The following is a 17,274-nucleotide window of genomic DNA, read 5'->3' on the forward strand; positions in this document are numbered from 1 at the left end:
TTTCGTTGCGTCTTGTAAAATTGCATTAATTTTTTTAATTGGAAACGAGGGAGGGACACGCGAATTCGAGTTTTTCAGACAGAAATGGCGAAAAAATCGAACGAGGGTATCGAATTTTGGGATGGCGAGATTGGGCCAGGACTGTGTGCTGTACAGGGTGTCAACCAAACAAGTTGTACTCGATGACGAGTTTGACAGAAAGAAAAATGCGGAAACGGAATAAAGATGAGAATGGAGAGAGATTAAAAAAAAAAAAAACAGAATGCAAAAAGGGATAAAGATGAGAATGGACAGATTAAAAAAAAAAAGAAATAATCTGTGAAGAGATAATGAAAGCAGAATGGAATTGAAAAGAAAATCAATTTGGCTAGGTACAAAGAAGTTAAAAACGAAACAAAAAATCTAAAAGAAATTAGTACAGAACAATATTTAAACAATATGGATTGCAACAGAAAGCTGAACAAAAAAAGAAACAGATAAATGAAAAAGGGATTTTTTTTAAATCATTAAGTTGTAAAGCAAAAGAGAAAAAAAAACAAAAAAAAATAATATGAAAGATAGAATTATAATAGAATATTATGATACGACTCTTATAAGAAGTATTTTGTAGGACGCACGGGTTTAGGCACGAAGAGCTTGGGAAAAGGTGCCATGAAGGAGTAAGTGCTAAAAAATACACTATTTTTTCTATTTTGCACCTTTTAAGCCATTTTTAAGTGAAAATTAACAATTTTCATATTTGGGGAGTTTTGTCGTGATAGGCAACAAATGTCATATTGTTTGGAAAAATCAAATTTCAATTGTTATTAACAAATTAAAAATAAACGAAGACAATTTTGTATGTACCTCGCTAGAAATACGAGATCTTAATTTAAAATTCGTTTTGTTTTGACGTTTTTTTAACATTTCATTTTCGTCATGTCAAGATCAGGAATGCCAACCTTGAAAAAGTCAATTGCACTAGTTTGTTTCAAAACGCGAATTTGTATTAGGTCCAGTACCCAAAATGGGTTTTGTAATAGCTTTCATATACATGCAGTAAAAAAAATCAATTGAGATGGTATTAAATGAGAAAAGTGTTGTAACGGAATGGAACATATTGAGGAAAAAAGTAAAAGAATGTAAGTAAAACATAAATAGCGAGGAAACAATTCAGAAGCAAAAATGAAAAAAAGAATATAGTGGATAATGTCGGAGGTTAACAATGAGCAAATAGAAAGAAGAAACAAAGAGAATCAAGGTCAAACTGAAGAAAGTAATAAAAGGGAGGTTAGCAAAACAAGTTGCAAGAAGATATGTATATTGTTGATGTGCTAATTAGAGAGAATATCAAAACTGAAGAAACAAAGACAAAAAAAAAATTAAGGATGAATACTTACAAAAAAAATATATAAAGAGCGATCAAATTAATTTGTAATCGAGTTATCCATGAATCCGAAATCGTATGTCGCTACTTGAACTCCACGCTCCAATAATCACAGCGCGAACAGGTTAGATCTCGACATATCAATCTCAAAAGACATACGGATTCAAATTCATGGATGACTCGATTACAAATTAATTTGATTGCTCGATAGGTATATATGAATAAAAAGAAAATATTGAAGAGCGAATCAAAATCAAATTTATTAATAGTTTGAAGAAAAAGGAAAAATAAATCTTACAATAAAATAATGAGGTAGACTTAAAAAAAATTACAGCAATGTGTCAGCTGAAGGATCGATTGAAGTGTTACGAAAGAACGGAAGGCTTAAAAAAAACATAAATAAAACACGGAAAAGTGTAAAAATGATAATTGAAAATAATATAAAAGAATTCAAGAGCAAATGAAAAATAGGATAAAAAAAGAATACCTACTTGAAAAAAATCACAGAAAGGAATAAAATAATAAAAGGATATGAATGACCAGTGAAGAGACACAGAAAAGATGGACGATTTTTTTTACTGTTAACTAAATATTCATAAACAAAAAAGGAAGACATGGGAGGCGACGGAAAAGAGAATAAAATGCATTCACGTTGTTTGCATTTACCTAATTTGGTAGTAAAGCTGTCCGTTGAATTAGGTTATGTTTTTCTAAGTTTGAGGTTATAAATAGCGTCAATGTCTAGTGCATTGTTGTCAGTTTTACTAGTTTGCAATAGAAGAATACTCAGACATCGCGGGAAATTCAGCAGCATGTTATGTTCATTTTGATAGGTCCGTCTGTCAGGCACTTTAGTGACGGAAATCAACGTTATCCAACGTTGAAAAATAAATCATGGCCTCCATTATGCCAAAACAACATGAACGGTGTTTACATTAAGTTTGTAAAAAAAAAATGTAGGAGGTCTAAAAAAATTGTTACAGAAGAACATAAAAAACTTAAAAAAGAAGAACATAGTGGACAAAAATAAAACAAACAGGAGGAAATGACAGATGAGGAAAAAGAAAATAATAAGTATGTACTTGATTTTTGAAAAGAAGAAAACAGATGAAGAACTGAACAGCAAAATAAAAAGAAAGAATAAAACAACAAAAAGATAGAAGACGTAGAAGAGGACGGATGATTTTTTTACCATTAATAAATAAGCATTGAAACCAAAAAATGGTATAAATAAGGGATGAGAGGTAATAGATTAATAGAAGACTTCTTGTAGATTTAAACATGAAAACAGAAAACTCTACAGAAAATTATAAATCGAATTAAAAAAGCATCAAAAAGAGATAAAAAAGGCAAAAAGGCAAAATAGACAAACGATTTTTTATCGTTAAATATTAAAAAAGAGAAGGAAGGAAAGGGGGGCTGAGAAAAAAAAACAAGAATAATTTGGAATTTGGACATAAAAATATAAATACAAGACTCCAAAAAACAAGTCAACAAAAAAATGAGAGAAAAATAGTAAACATTTAGAAAACATAAAACCACGAATAGAAAGATGTGGGAAAAGATTGTCAAAAGGATAAATGAAAATGGAAATAAAAGCATCACAAGGATAAAGGTATAAATAAAGGAAGATCTAGAGAAAGTAGATATTAAAAGGAAAATGTATTAAATATATCTATGGATTATAAAAAACACAAAACAAGTTGAAGAAAAATTTTTAATCGAGCACAAGAATGATTCTTTTGGTAAAATGACAATCGCCGATGTAATTCTGCGATCACCTTGTTTTCACCATATTCTATGACTAATTGTATCGGGGGTTCATTTAAAATTTCTCATCACAGTAACTGTTGAAAAGTCGATTGTGAACGCACCATGGATTACGCATCACGGATCAGGTGAATAAATCTAACCTCACTTTTTGCGTTGTTTGTGTTTTTACTCTCCAGACGGACGAGTGGTGCGTTCACAATCGACTCTTCAACGCCAGCTTTGAGGATACATTTAAATCAACACCCGATACCTTAGATAGGTATTTATAATTGAATAAAATCTGACAACGAGACGGTTTAAACTCATCGAAACTGAATTTAAAAAAAAAAATAAAGGGTGTTTTATTATAAGAGTCCGGTGGATAGAAGTTTGTAGATAATGAAGTACGAATAAAGATTCCTCATTTTCCTAGTATAATTCAATTTGTCACACCCTCCAAATGAAAATGACCTGAAAGTTTTTTGCAGGTTCTCAGACATTTTTAGAAGTTTTATGATTATTACTTTGATAGAAACTACTCTTAAATATTACTGCAGACAAATTAGAGGCCATTTGCTACTGCACGACCATTTTTTATTCTACTTGGACGGACTTTGATGATCAGGCGATCCAATAACTCTGATACCAGAAAAAAAATCTTGCGAGTAAAATTTTTGAAGTGAAGTTTTAGCAAACATTGGCGAAAGATAAACACGACAACTTGTTACAAGTGCATCACGGCCCCGACCAAACAGAGCATCATAATTCGTGCCGCTCTCGTTTGGGGATGATTTTTTCCCTGCCCCTCGCCGCCACCGCCACCCATCCGTCAGCGGAAATAGGTCGGCCGGCGCGTTTTTGATGTGACGTAACGTGCAACGCATCGCCGACTCTCCACCTAATTATCTCTGAAAAATCGCCGCCAATTTGTCGCCTGCCAAAACACACGTCAGGGGTGTCGACGCGCGTTCTCGCCGACACCCCCGCCGCGACCGCCGCCGCCCGCTCCGCGGCATTTCCGGCCGTCGATCCGCGAGCAAATTGCCAAATCAAAACACAATTCCTCGACGTGATTATGTTTTGGTTGGTTTCCCGGGGGCGAGGAACGGATTTCGGCCCGGCGACCGAGGCGGCGGAAAATAAGAGAAAAACGGTGCCGACGACGCCCGACCGACGCCGAACGGGCCGGGGCCGGTGCCGAGCGTATGTGTGGTACGGTGTGACGTATTTGCTTCAATTTCAATCGTTTCGATGCAGTCAATAAAAATTATATCGTTTGTAATCTCGTTTGAACGAGCTCGGGAATATGCGTGAAATAGAGTCATGGTAATGGAACCGATGGCATAACTGACGATCCGAGGTGGCGTATCTGCACGTACGCCACTGGGGGGTGTTTTGTCTGGGTTAGAGGGGGTGCGAGGCCCGGTCATGGTCGGCGAAACTCGAGAGAAAATGTTTTTTGCTATATAGCAAAATCGACAAGGTACGACGGACGCCACTGGCTCGTTTTGTTTGCCTAGAATGCAATTTTTCGTTTTAATTCGGTGATGGATTCAAAATTGCAACTTTACCTGAAACAGGTGATAAATAGACGTCACTCATCTATGCACAGTTCATCTGTACAACGAACAAACTCATCTAGGTACATCTAGGAAACAAAATCTATTTAAATAAGTTTACACAAAACAATGCCGGTTAATCTAGAATAGAATGTATTTAGGAACGGTACGTCTAGATGAGTGAGAAATGTTTTGAAAACCTTTATTCAAACTTAAGATCTAGAATTTCTTTAAAATAGACTTAGGTCTGTGTTTGTTAAATTGCTGTAGGAATTGTTTTAAAAAAACACAATTCTAGACAGAATTTGTTCAATTCGTTCATCTAGATTCTGCTGAAATGCTACGTTTCGTCGTTCTTCAGAAAAAAATTAAACTGCCTAGAAGTGTGAATTTTAAGTGAATTAAAAAATCCTTTGTGTGGACAATTTGGGTTGTTTCAAGACGAGTTCTTTTGGTTAAGTGTGACTCATCTAAGAAAACATGATCTAATGAGTGACTATTTCAAATGAATTTGGTTAGTTCACTTGACTCTTGATCTTGATCTAAAAGTTTTTACGTGATTCTGGAAACCTCTTGGTCACCTAGAATCTAGAAGGTTTCATCTAAGAAAGACAGGACTTGCCCAAAAATAACTTTTCAGTCTCAAATGAATGATCTTAATAAATAAACACTCCTATTTCAGACTTTCTGAAAACAGAACTGGCTTAAAAATTCTTGGTACAAAATATAGAAACAGATGTAGATCTTTATTTCTCGTTCCAGAGTTTATTTCTATAGAAATGTCGCACATGCTTAAATTTAGCAATAATGTAAAAAATTATGTATTGTTTCAGAATCTAATGCATATTTAAACAGAAGTTTTCTCTTCTGTGTTCTGTTTATTAAAATTGTGACTAAAATTGCAAAGAATGCAAAAGGAAACAGGGGAAATACATAATTGGACGTGAAAAAATATCGGAATAAATATCTTGTGGGGAAATAAAATACATATAGCTAAAAAAAAAACAAAATCAACAAAACAAAGAATATTTAACAGAAAGAGTAGTTGAGGTGTTCTTATTTGTTTGGTGAATGTTTGTTTACAAAGCAGTTTTAATAAGCTGGAATAAATTGCGTTTTGTTTTTTTTTACTTTTACTTTTTTTTAATTTTCTAATTATATCTTCGCGTGCGGTATCTAAAAGGTGTGTTTTGTAATGTCCACATTATGTAACGCTAACGCATTTATGTAAAATAACTGTTGTGACTGCAGCAATGTTTAAATCAAACTAAATTTAAAACTGACAACAAACAAAATTGCGGGACTAAAATCCGTAATCGTGGCGAATATTTTGTTGCATAATTTTTGAGAAATTCCTGCATTTTGACTATTTTTTAAAATGTGACTCCAAATGTTTTCTTTGGAATTAAAATCTGGAATTTTGGGGGCGATTTCTTACAACAAAATCAAATTATTAAAAAAAAACAGCTCTCTACACGTTTCATTCAATAAAAATCATGACTGTGATTTGATTGCATCATGATCCCAAGCGTTTTCTCTAGGGGTGGAATCTGGAATCTCCTGGGTATTTTCACTAACAGAAGTTTTAGTAGATATAATTTAGCAATACATCGTTTAAGAACAAATTTACACTCCACCCATATAGCTTCAATGAGGGTAAAATCTGCAGTAGAAATCTCTACATTCTGTATCATGGTGGTCCCAAACATTTTCAATGGTATTAAAATCTGCAATTTAGGCCGCCAGTTCACACCAACAGAATTCCATATTCTTTAAAATTATTTTTAAACATGTTTTTCCCCGAGAGTCTTCAGATCGGTTTCTTGACTTTGCAATTCTCATTTTTTGGTATTTTCTTACCTTTTCACCCACTAAAACTAGTAACACTGCAAGTTTTAACTTGTACGCCCCAAACATTTTCTGTGGGACTAAAATCTGGAACATCGGGGGCCAAAGACTGCCAAAATACTCGCATCTGATCCAGGAAGTGACGAAACTCGATTGTTTGGTGTTTTGTTTGTGGTGCCAAACGTTTTCGATTGGATCAAAATCTGAAGATCTTGGCGGTCGTTTCGCCGAAAGAAACAACTAAAATAGGTCGCCGGGGAAAAATTTCGCAACAACCAAACAAACAACGCCCACCGCGGCCTCGTCTCTTTCAGTTTCGCCGAAACGACCCCAACTTCGATCTCTTCGGTTTGTTATCCCAGCGCGAACCCGAATTTTTCCTAACCCATAAATCAGTTAGCAGCGACGTTAAAAACCCATCGCCTACACCGGCAGTGATCGCTCTCCGATTGACATTTCCTAATTCTCTCTCTCGCAGACATCATCATCTCGGATTGCTCGCGGTGCTTGTTTGTTTAGCCAACTCGATACGAACGATTCTTCCCTCATCTGCTTTATAAATATGCGATTTTGCGTGCGTGTGCGCCACCACCCCACGCTTATCCGACCGCTAATTCTCCTAAACTCTATTTCTCGATCGAGTGCCCACCCCATGCTCGCAACCCCTCGACGGGATATTCGTTTTGTGGAAGCGTTCGGCCGGATGGGTTTTTTCCCGGTCCCATTCGGGACGGATTAGGGGGTGGACCGCTCATTATGAATAAAAATTATCCTCTGACTTGCTGACGACTGCGACAAACCGGAGGCGGCGGACGGGGGCGGCTTGAAGTCTCTCCGACTCGCCCGAGACGTTGCTGAAGATCTGGCGGCGGCTCGACCGAAGAAAAGTCGACTCACGCACTAATACTCGCATACTAATTACGTTAAATTACGACTCTAATGCAATTACGACTAATTAGTTTTAATTGATAAGTTTCCGCCGGTGCGGGAATAAATTTCGCTGATTGATCGGACTGACGTTTCTGCTCGATGTAAAACCGTAATTTGTCGAGGGAATTTACAAGTAGTGCGGCTTTGTGATACTAATTAATTCGGAAATTAATTAGTACATAAAAGTGATGTAGTGATGATGCCCTCTCAAGTTTTTATACTAATTGGACTGATTGAATTGAATTATTACGAGAAATTTAGTACAGACGTGTCGGGTCGATTTGGATGGTGTTTAAAATAAATTTGAATTAGACAGAAAGGCTAATTAGAAATCACTAATTAGTCCTTAATTAAAAATATCTCTATAAAACGACCATTTTTGGTCCTAGTACCAAATGATGAAAAGAGAAGAAAGATCAACTTTGAAAAAGTCTAGAGGAAGAATTAGAAAACCAAGAAAGAATAAAATATAAAATAAAAATAGAACGAAGAAAGGTGTGAAAGAAGAAAGGGGTTTTCTTTTCGCCTATCTTTCGCAAAATTTGCTCCATTACAGTACTGCTTTCTTTGAAGTACCACTTGGTCGTCTACAGTGTTGCACCTTCGAAAAGTCTTCGGTCGTACTTGTATGTGTGGTTGTACTTCAGATTCGGATTTCTCCATTACGGTACTACTTTCTTTGAAGTACCACTTGGTCGTCGACAAAAATCATCGATCGTGCCATGACGTTCGTACGGGCCGCGTCCTTGAACTCACCTAGCCACCACGTGACACCCGTCGAACAAAACAAATGACCGTCATCAGAAATCCATAACGTCCCCGATCCACGGAGGGAAATCACAGAGCCGACCGAGATGTTCGCAGCGGTGAGCCATGTACTCCTGCTGGGTTCCTCTGTCGACACTCCGTTCGGGCAGCTAAAGCGTCCCGATCACGTGATTTATGCCATCCCGGGATGGAGTACCGGGACGTCTCGCTGCCGACGCGTGTTTGTTTTGTTTCGGCGGAGACGTCGTGAGGAATCCGTTTTGCCATAATTCCTCCCAGATTGATGTGTACACGGCGAACATGTGTGCAGTCGTCCAGATGGATGGTGGGCACGGGATCACAGCCAGGACCGGGAGGAGTGGAGGCGGTCCGCCGCACACATGCGTACAGACAGCAGCCTTGATTTCGGCTAATTGCGTGTTAATTACGAAGACGGGATGTTTAAATGGACCATTCATTCTCGGAGGAGTGTTCTAGATTGAGATTTCGCAAACGGATGAGGCGAGACGAGCGCCGGAAAAACGCGGAAAAGGCGATGTCGGGGTGGTACTCGACGGTACCGCGACCTGAGCTACTCCCATCTTCGCTGCGATCGCGAAAATTCGACAGAATTTGCATCACACCGTTTGTGTTCTTTCGTTTGGGACCACAATCTCTCGGAAGACTTGCAATTGTGGTAGTACTCGCCAGTACTCAACTTCAACGAGATTTTGGTTTTGGACGCAACGTAGAAAATCCGCCAGATTCTAACAGAGAAGGTGTTTGATGTGCCTCAAACACATCTACTTCCATCGTCCTACGCGATTTTGGTACTCAAAAGTACCAATTTTGTATCGTTTGGAGCTGGAACAAAATTTTGAAGTTTTCGGCGTTAATGGGGAAAGTAAAAGACACTTGTAGCGATTTCTTGTTTGTACCTAGTTCCAAATCGGCGGTACTGCCGTTGAAACGGGGAGTTGTGGGTTTGGAGGAGTTGTAGATTGTTGGGTGTTTCCTCGTTAGTACCGCTTGGTCCGTACGAGAAATTCCCAAATCGTCGGTACTCTCCTGGAACCAAGCGATTTCGCGGTCGTTTAGTGGTACCGCGACGCTCTCCGTGCGGCACGCAGCCGCTCATTACGGATTTGTCATGTATCATTAAAATGCAAGATGGTTTTTCGGCGAAGGCGAGGATAAGGAGGGTCGGCAAAAACTCCACCGTCGAGGGTAATACATCATGGGCCCGTGGACAGTTGAGAAATGACGATCGAACCGCAAACCGTCCGACGGAGGCGCTAGCATGTGACGGTTGCCGGTCGGTTCGTGAAGTACCGGTCACAGTCTGACCCGGCGGTACGACCGTGAAGCGGTAGTCAAAATGTTTTGGTCGGGCATACGATGGGAGTTTATGGGGTTTCGAGTCGGCTTAATTAGTATGGTAATTAGAAAGGTGATTTTGCTTTTCTTTTCGATTACAGGTAGTTTTATGGCTGGCGGCGCTTTTTTGTGTCTCGGGACGAGGAGAGACCATTAATTTCGTTTTTTATGAAATATTTCCTTCGTTATTTATATGTTAAACGCGGACCCGACGATTTTTTCCCATCGCCGGACGAATCATTAATTTAATTACCACGACCGTACGGGTAGTACCGATCGGGGAAAAAATCAAAATCAGATCTCGACCGCAGCGCACCCAAAATCGGTGGTATACCGAGGTGGTACCGCGGCCGCCCCGACCCCAACGCCAAACAAATCCGAAGCTTCCGACGCGTTTAATAAGAATCACCGCACCGTAATTCACCCGTCCGGGTCGTGTCGCAGAGGACAGCGCGTTCGGCGTCCCTCGGGAACCTCTCGTGCGTGTGTGTCTGTGCAGCATCGGGGACACTCTCTTCTTGAATAGCTCCGCACTGGGGAATTCTCCGGCTTAGTATCCTCCAGAGACGGGACCCCTTGTGCGATCCCGATACCGTCCATTGTAAACCGAATTAATAGCTTTTTCACCCCTTCGGAAAAATCGTGACGTCATAATCGGAGGCGCACACACACACGCGCGACGAATCGGTGCGTACGCTCCTTTATACGTTTATTTAAACTGGGCCGAGGGGCGGCGGCGACGCTGATTTCGATGCCACGTTTATGCTAATTAAACGATAATATCGGGGGCGGGCGGCGTTCGAATTTCAACCCCTAAAGGCGGCGACACGCGCCGAATTCTGCTCGTCTCGGGACGGCGAGATCACGCGTCACGACGCCGACAAATCCGCGACTGATTGGGCGCCGGTCGAGGTAGTACCGCCAGGTACCGACAGCTGCGGTCACTCGAAAAGGCACAAAAAATCCGCTTTTGTCGCAGAATCCAATCGGGAGTGTTATTGCGACAGACTGCATAAAAAATGGCGCTTTTCGAGTACCATTCGACAAATTAGCGGCAAATGACGCGGTAATTAGTACCGACTTCAAAGAGCGATAATTAAAAGTATTGTACTGGATCAGAGGCCAACATCTTGAGATTTATTGCAGTCCGTAACGGCACACCGTGTTTTATAGATTGAGTTGGCATCGTACACCAGGTGTTCAATTAATTTGATTTGATTTAATTTAATTAAGTGTGTACTTGAAACAATTTAAATAAAATCAAAATCGTGATAACCTCTTGAGTGTTGTTGGCTAATAAGTGCGGCAGGTAGGATCTTGTGGGGTTCGAGTTTCGGTAGTACCGCGCCGTACCTGCGCCCATGTTTCGTCATCTATCACAAAAGTCCGCCGTTTTTTGGCGTGAAAAAATCCGAAGATAATATTTTGATGTGACGGTGCGATTTTGAAGGTACCACCTATCGCGATCCTCGCCCAAAAACTCGATAATCGTTAAACTCCGCACAAATCCGCTCGCGTTTCTGGTCGTGTTTTGCAAGTTCAACGAAGACGCTAATAAGAAATTTTCATTTCGTCGCTTGGCTGAAAGAAATCGGAAAAAATCGTTGATTACGTTTACACGAAACCGTCACGGTGCTTTAGTTACAGCCAATATAAATAAAAATTAATCCGAAACGATGTATGAACAGCGTTTCCTTCTTCTTTCATCTCTTGCGGGCGCAAATAATAAAATCGAACCGACAAATTGGTCGCTTTTTTGCGTCGGGTACCGTCGACGTCGACCCTGGGGGTCGAACGTGACAAAATTGGAAAAAAGAGTGACCGCAGAGCAGGTCTTCTGCGGTCGCCACCCCGTTTCAGACGCGACGCGCGAATTCGAGGTGGTACCGTTCGCCTGTCAAGCTGGTATCTCTCGATTGAGTCGAGATTTTCGAAAGGCGATTTCGGGTTCGGCTTTGGGTACCAGAGAGTCGTCTCGTGGTGCGATTTGGGAACGTCTTGGGGTGGGTCTCGGTGGTACTTGTGAATATATTTTGGGGTTCGGGGGGAGTGATCGGGTTGCGATTGGGCCGTCGAAAAAAATCGTTAGCGGCCACGGGTCCCGGAGAAAAAAGCAAATTCCCATACTCTCCAGTAGTCATAAACACGATTTACAACCGCACCGAACGCATTTCGTTTTACACATCACCTCGAGGTGAAACTAATATGAAAAGATGCAAAACAGTAGCGCAAGAAGAAGAGAAAAACCCGGTGGTTCTTGTGAACGTCGACATAAGGCCCCTCGTCCACTCTCCGCGATAAGATCGCGAACTGATGGCTACCTGCGAGGGGCGTGGCCGGGCGGTGGGCGGTGCGGCGGCGCGCGATTGGTCGCCGACGTGGAGGGGGGACGGATCGATGGATAGGAGGGATGCTGACAGTCGAGAATAGGACGTCAGTCGGTTGTTTCGTATCGGTGAGGTCGCATCGCATGTCCCTCGTCCTTCGGTTTTTAAGGGATTTCAACTTTTTTTTTGTTTTGCTTTCTCGGTACTCATCGTAGATAGTGCGACGCGTCTGGGGTACTAGTGGACTGGTACGGCTACGGATCGGTGTGTTTTTGCAGTGTGTGTTTGTGGGAATTCAACAAGTCAATCTGGCGGCCTACCTCGAAGGAGGGCCCGCTTGCACCTCTGTCGGCGCCCTTACGCTGAGGGCCGGCCTGGCCCATGTGCCCATCGGGCCCAATTCCACCTACATACAACACTCAGCCCACAATATAGGTCAGTGCGGAGGTCTTCGCTCCACCACTGGTGAAGAAGACATTCCTAGTACTGCTAGTTCCTAGTAGTAGCGCGATGCGGACCTCTCGTTCCGCACCGATCTCTTTTTCACATTTTTTCTCCTAATAGAATCATCTCCGTCTCGAACCGATCAATAACTGAAGCCATTTTTTCCGTCGTTCTTTTGTCTAATTGTCGCTTAAATATTTGTCACAGCCGACTTGACCGGAACAAGATTTTTTCGTCGTTTTTGCGGTGAACGCAGTACCATTGCGGCGATTTAACGCCGGTTTTTTTCCCGGTTGCAGTGTTGGAGCGAGCACTTTTTTCCCCCAAATTCGTCGTCCGACGGACTGTGCCGCGCTTTCTCGTGCGGAAAACGCAGTACCGACGTTTCGACAGACGGGCGACGGCGTCCTCAGAATCCCTCGACCGTCGCCTCCTTGATCGCTTGACTAATCCCAAAGTTAAAAGTGTGACGAATCGTAGGTCGTGAAAAATCCGATTCGGGTACTACCGCGATTTTTTCCGGACGCTTCGATCGGTGTCAATACCGCCGCGAGACCTCGTCTTTATCTTGGTCCACTCGATCGGTACCTTATCGCGGTACTCACATATAAAAAATTTACGGCCGTCGAAAGGCGGCCACGGAATTAATCGCCGCCGATAACACTTTTACTGTCGACTTTTTAATTTTCGAACCGTGTGCCTCGTGTGCACGATTTTCACCGTAAAAAGGGTACTTTTCTGTCGAATCAATCCTAACCCACACTCTTCCACATCTAACCTGAATACATAACTTATTAATTCTTTTGTAACATACACACAACGCACGTCTAATTTGAATAAAACATCACATGGCAAGCTGTTCGAGTCTCAACACGGCATTTCCATGTAAATTTATAGCTTTCATAACATCATTATAAAAATCGTTGAAGATGTTTGTTGCCATCACACGAAACGTCAACTATTTTTACGTCGTAAATGGCGCCCGTCGTGTCGCACCGGAAATTTTTACTGGAAAGTCGCGACGGCTCTGAGACGAGAAGCATCCGCCGATCGACGCCAAATTCGCGATTCGTTTCGGTAGTACCGTACGGTACCGCGCGCCGTAACTCGCGATCCGCCGGACAGATTCGATCCGTTCTTTCAGAATCAGGTTCGCAGCTTCGACCACTACAAAGGCGACATAACTTACCATCGCAGAGACGATTCTGAGCCGGGAAAATCGCGAAAAAGTGAAATTCCGAGTTGAAGCCCTTTCGGATGACAATTTACATCGTAATTATCGAGCACGGCAAGATCCGGTAACGTAGCGGTTAGTACCACAACATGTGTCTCTAGTTGTCGACAGTACAGTGTAAACAAAGATGTCCGACGGTTACCGCAACTATAGTTTTTGCGTCAAAATTTAAACAAGCCCGGTACTATCTGATTTGACGTATTCAGGTAAATACGTAGCTTACTTGCAATAATTTCTTAAGTTTATTCTAACGTACTCTTTACTATCAAGAAAGAAGTAAAAAATTTTTAATCAGTCTCAACAAAAATAATAAAATATGACTATTTTTGGAATTTGAACGTGTTTGAAAATTTTCAAATTTGAGAGAGCCACACACTCATCTCTGATTTATCGCCGGAATCGCAAAAAACAACTCCGGACACATGTTTTGCCCGGAATCGCTTCCGGTCGATCTGGTAATAACACTCAATTAACTACGAAAAAATACTCGACGCAAACACCACACGTACCCACTAATTCGTTTCGTGTCAATGTTTAAATTAATTACGGGTACGACTCGCACCTGTGCGTTTCTTCATTTTTCTCTTTCTTCTCTTCGTTCTTCTCTTCTCGTGAGGAAAAAATCACATTCCACCTATCCCCCGTTGCATTATTTCCGCTACACAGCTATAACGCTACACACACACACACATATTCATCATCAATCGTCGATTGTTTGACGTTCCGTGTCCCGGCCACCTTCGATCGGTATTTCCAGGTTGCGTTCGTTGCATCTAGAAAGCCACAACCGCGGCCACGCTTGATTTGTCGAGAAAATATCGCACGAAAGTTGCGGATCGCACACGGAGAAGGCGAAGAAGATGCGTATACAGAGTGGCCCAAAATGGGAAACGGTGGCGGTGGAGGGTTTTCGAAATGCGGTGTGGGGTGTGGTCGCGAGGTGAATGTCAGATGAGACGCACAGGTGTGGGGACAGACACATTTTTCGAAAATTTTACAGTTTGACACATGACTAATAACAATTTTTTATTGGCAAAATCTGAGTTGACACGTTAAAATCAATCAGAAAAGACCAAAGAAAGTAATAATAATAAGTATGTAATATAGTTTTGAGTGATGGAACAATAACAGTGAATTTAAAAAAAGAATTTTGACAATTTTGGTAATCGACAAATATCAAAAAACCCAGATTTTTGTATTACGTTGTCAAATTACAATTAATATCTTAATAATTCTGTATTTAGTGTCAAAAAAATTTTAGAATTTTTTGAAAAATGCTAAATTATATTCTTTTAGATCTAGTCGGCTAGTTAAGTTATTAACTTCTGAATAACAAATGAATTGGCATTTAGGGCACTTGTTGGATCACGCAAAACAATAGAATATTTGTTTGATTTTTGGAAAATTTGGTTTAAGGGGTTGACGCTTGACACGACAACAGTCCAGTAAATTAATTCATTTGAAATAACTGAAGCAATTATTTTTCATTTTACTAACAAGGCGGATTACCATAATTACTACCATTATCATCAGTAAAATATGTACCTGGGTAAAAATGAAGATGTATGTAAAAAAATGTTTGGTTTGTTTTTAATGACAGGTCGTATTAAAATACAGGTGTTTAGTTCTTGCATAATGATTATTCGCAATTAAAATCTTATTAGGAATTAATCAGACGGTGGTGGTTTTTTTTTTTGGAAATTGTCAGCCGCGTCGAGAATTTATTATTATTATTATTGACGGGTCGGTACCATGACCCACACGAGTTTTGTGTAGTTTATTACCTTGACACGACTTATATACGAGTCCACAAATTAGGGGTGGATGTAAAAAATTACTAAATTTATCGACTGTGACGTTTAATAATCGTGGTTCATATATTTCTTGATAACAGCACGAAAATTATGTGACTTACCCTTTTTTAATATTTATCTTCACCCGATTAAAATCTACGCTCCAACTAGTCGTTCGTATCTATGTTATTGTTATTATTTATTATTATTATTACTAGGTATTATAAGATAACATTATCACTATTTTGAACTAATTAGAAATGTGAGCTGTTTTTCAATACAAGTAAAGAACTAAATACATACGTAATTATGGAAAAAATTTGTTACAATTTGGCTTGTGTTGCATAAAATATATTCATTTGCAATAAATTGTTTATGATTTGAAAGGTGTCTAGTTTGAAATTGCTTCCTTTACCACAAATTTCCAGACATGCTGTCGTTATTTTGACAATTTAGAATTAGTTAAGTCCAGATAAATTCGATAGGACTTAGATCTGGAGTTCTCGACGATCTTTATGCTTCTATTTATGACTCTTTCTGATTATTTTACCTTTCAACCAAACCAAACATTTAAAGAGTGTTTATACCATTTGTCAAAATCACAAAACAAGAATTTTTCGCGAAAAAAAAAATCTTCGCTCGTTTTATAATTTTATAAAAAATTGTTACTTGATTAGCATAACAATCGAATAGCAAAAAAGAGCAGGCGATCTGGGCTTATTTGATTAAGTGTCCAAGCAATTTCTCGTAGACTTAGGTCTGGAAATCGTGCTGGGCATTTATTTCGTATTTGATTTATTACAACACGAAATTTGATTTCTACCACTCGGTACATAAATATTATGAAAATATTTTTCTACGTAGGAAACCTTCTTTAGTAGGTATTCGTAAATATTGAAACAAAAAATATGTTTTGATAAAAAAACAATTAGTCTTGGTATAGTTTGACGTAAGATAGTAGATTTGGGTTGATTAAGATCAGTAGATTTTTTTTTGTTCCTTCATTGCACTAAATCTAAGTTATTTCACTAAGGCTTATATCTGGATATCGTACTGGCGATTTCAAACTAATTTACCTATTGCAAGGTAAATTTTTCTTTGTAATTCTTTTACTTTCCTTCCATTTTACAAATCTTGCGAGAATATCTTCGTAAATAACACACCTTCGTACAGTTTGTTATCAAACAATAACTGTCAGTCCAATAACAAAAAGAAAAGAGGAAGATCCTCAGAGACACTAGATTTAAATTAAATATTTACTAGCAACAGACAAAAGATCAACATTCTTTGACCCGTCAATTTGATCAAATTCAAGTAATTTTGCTATGATTTAGATCTGGACATCTTGGTGGTCCTTCCGCATGTAATCTCTTCCAAAACTGTCATTTTGATTATCCTGCTTGTCCACAAGCGTTTCGCTACAATAAAAATACTTATCTTTTTAATTTTACACTTTCTTTTGCCAAAATAGTAAAACGAAGATTATTTTGCAATAAAAAACCTCCACGTTTGATTTACGTTTCGTACAACGTGTGACCACATTTAGCTTAAATATTTAACTGATAATAAACAAGTGAGCACCAGATTCTATAACACGTCGGCTGAATCAAATCCAAGTCATTTCGCTAGGGTTTAGGTCTGGAGTTCTTGCTGGCCGCTACTTATTCACAAAACAATCTGTTCTCGCTAATTATTTTAGTATCACTATTTAAAAAAAATCCAAAAATGTCCACATAACAAACATTTTATTTTCGTATGAATTCAATTCTATTTTGTTTTTAATATCACCATCAAAGTACAAAATCTACATATTTTGCAGTAAAAAATTTTCATTTTTGACTACCATGTCACGACAAAGTGCTTATAATTATCTAACTGTTGCCACTAAGCAATTTCA

The 17,274-nt window shown here is 39.6% G+C and overlaps 1 protein-coding gene across 3 annotated transcripts in view; it reads left to right on the plus strand.

Annotated features, from left to right (window-relative positions):
- Positions 1–17,274, plus strand: part of Lim1 (LIM homeobox 1) — a 63,713-nt gene that overhangs the window by 1,397 nt on the left and 45,042 nt on the right. The window contains exon 1 of one of the 3 annotated variants that reach the window (XM_069044510.1): positions 11,926–12,341. The exons of 1 other annotated variant lie outside the window; for it this stretch is intronic. The gene's annotated coding sequence lies outside the window, so the exon portion shown is untranslated. Of the gene's footprint in view, positions 1–11,925; positions 12,342–17,274 lie in introns of those variants that run through there. One more of the 3 variants, XM_069044508.1, reaches the window with a different exon arrangement.

Source organism: Tenebrio molitor, chromosome 4 (genome assembly GCF_963966145.1).
Source record: "Tenebrio molitor chromosome 4, icTenMoli1.1, whole genome shotgun sequence".
NCBI classification, from domain to species: Eukaryota; Metazoa; Arthropoda; class Insecta; order Coleoptera; family Tenebrionidae; genus Tenebrio; species Tenebrio molitor.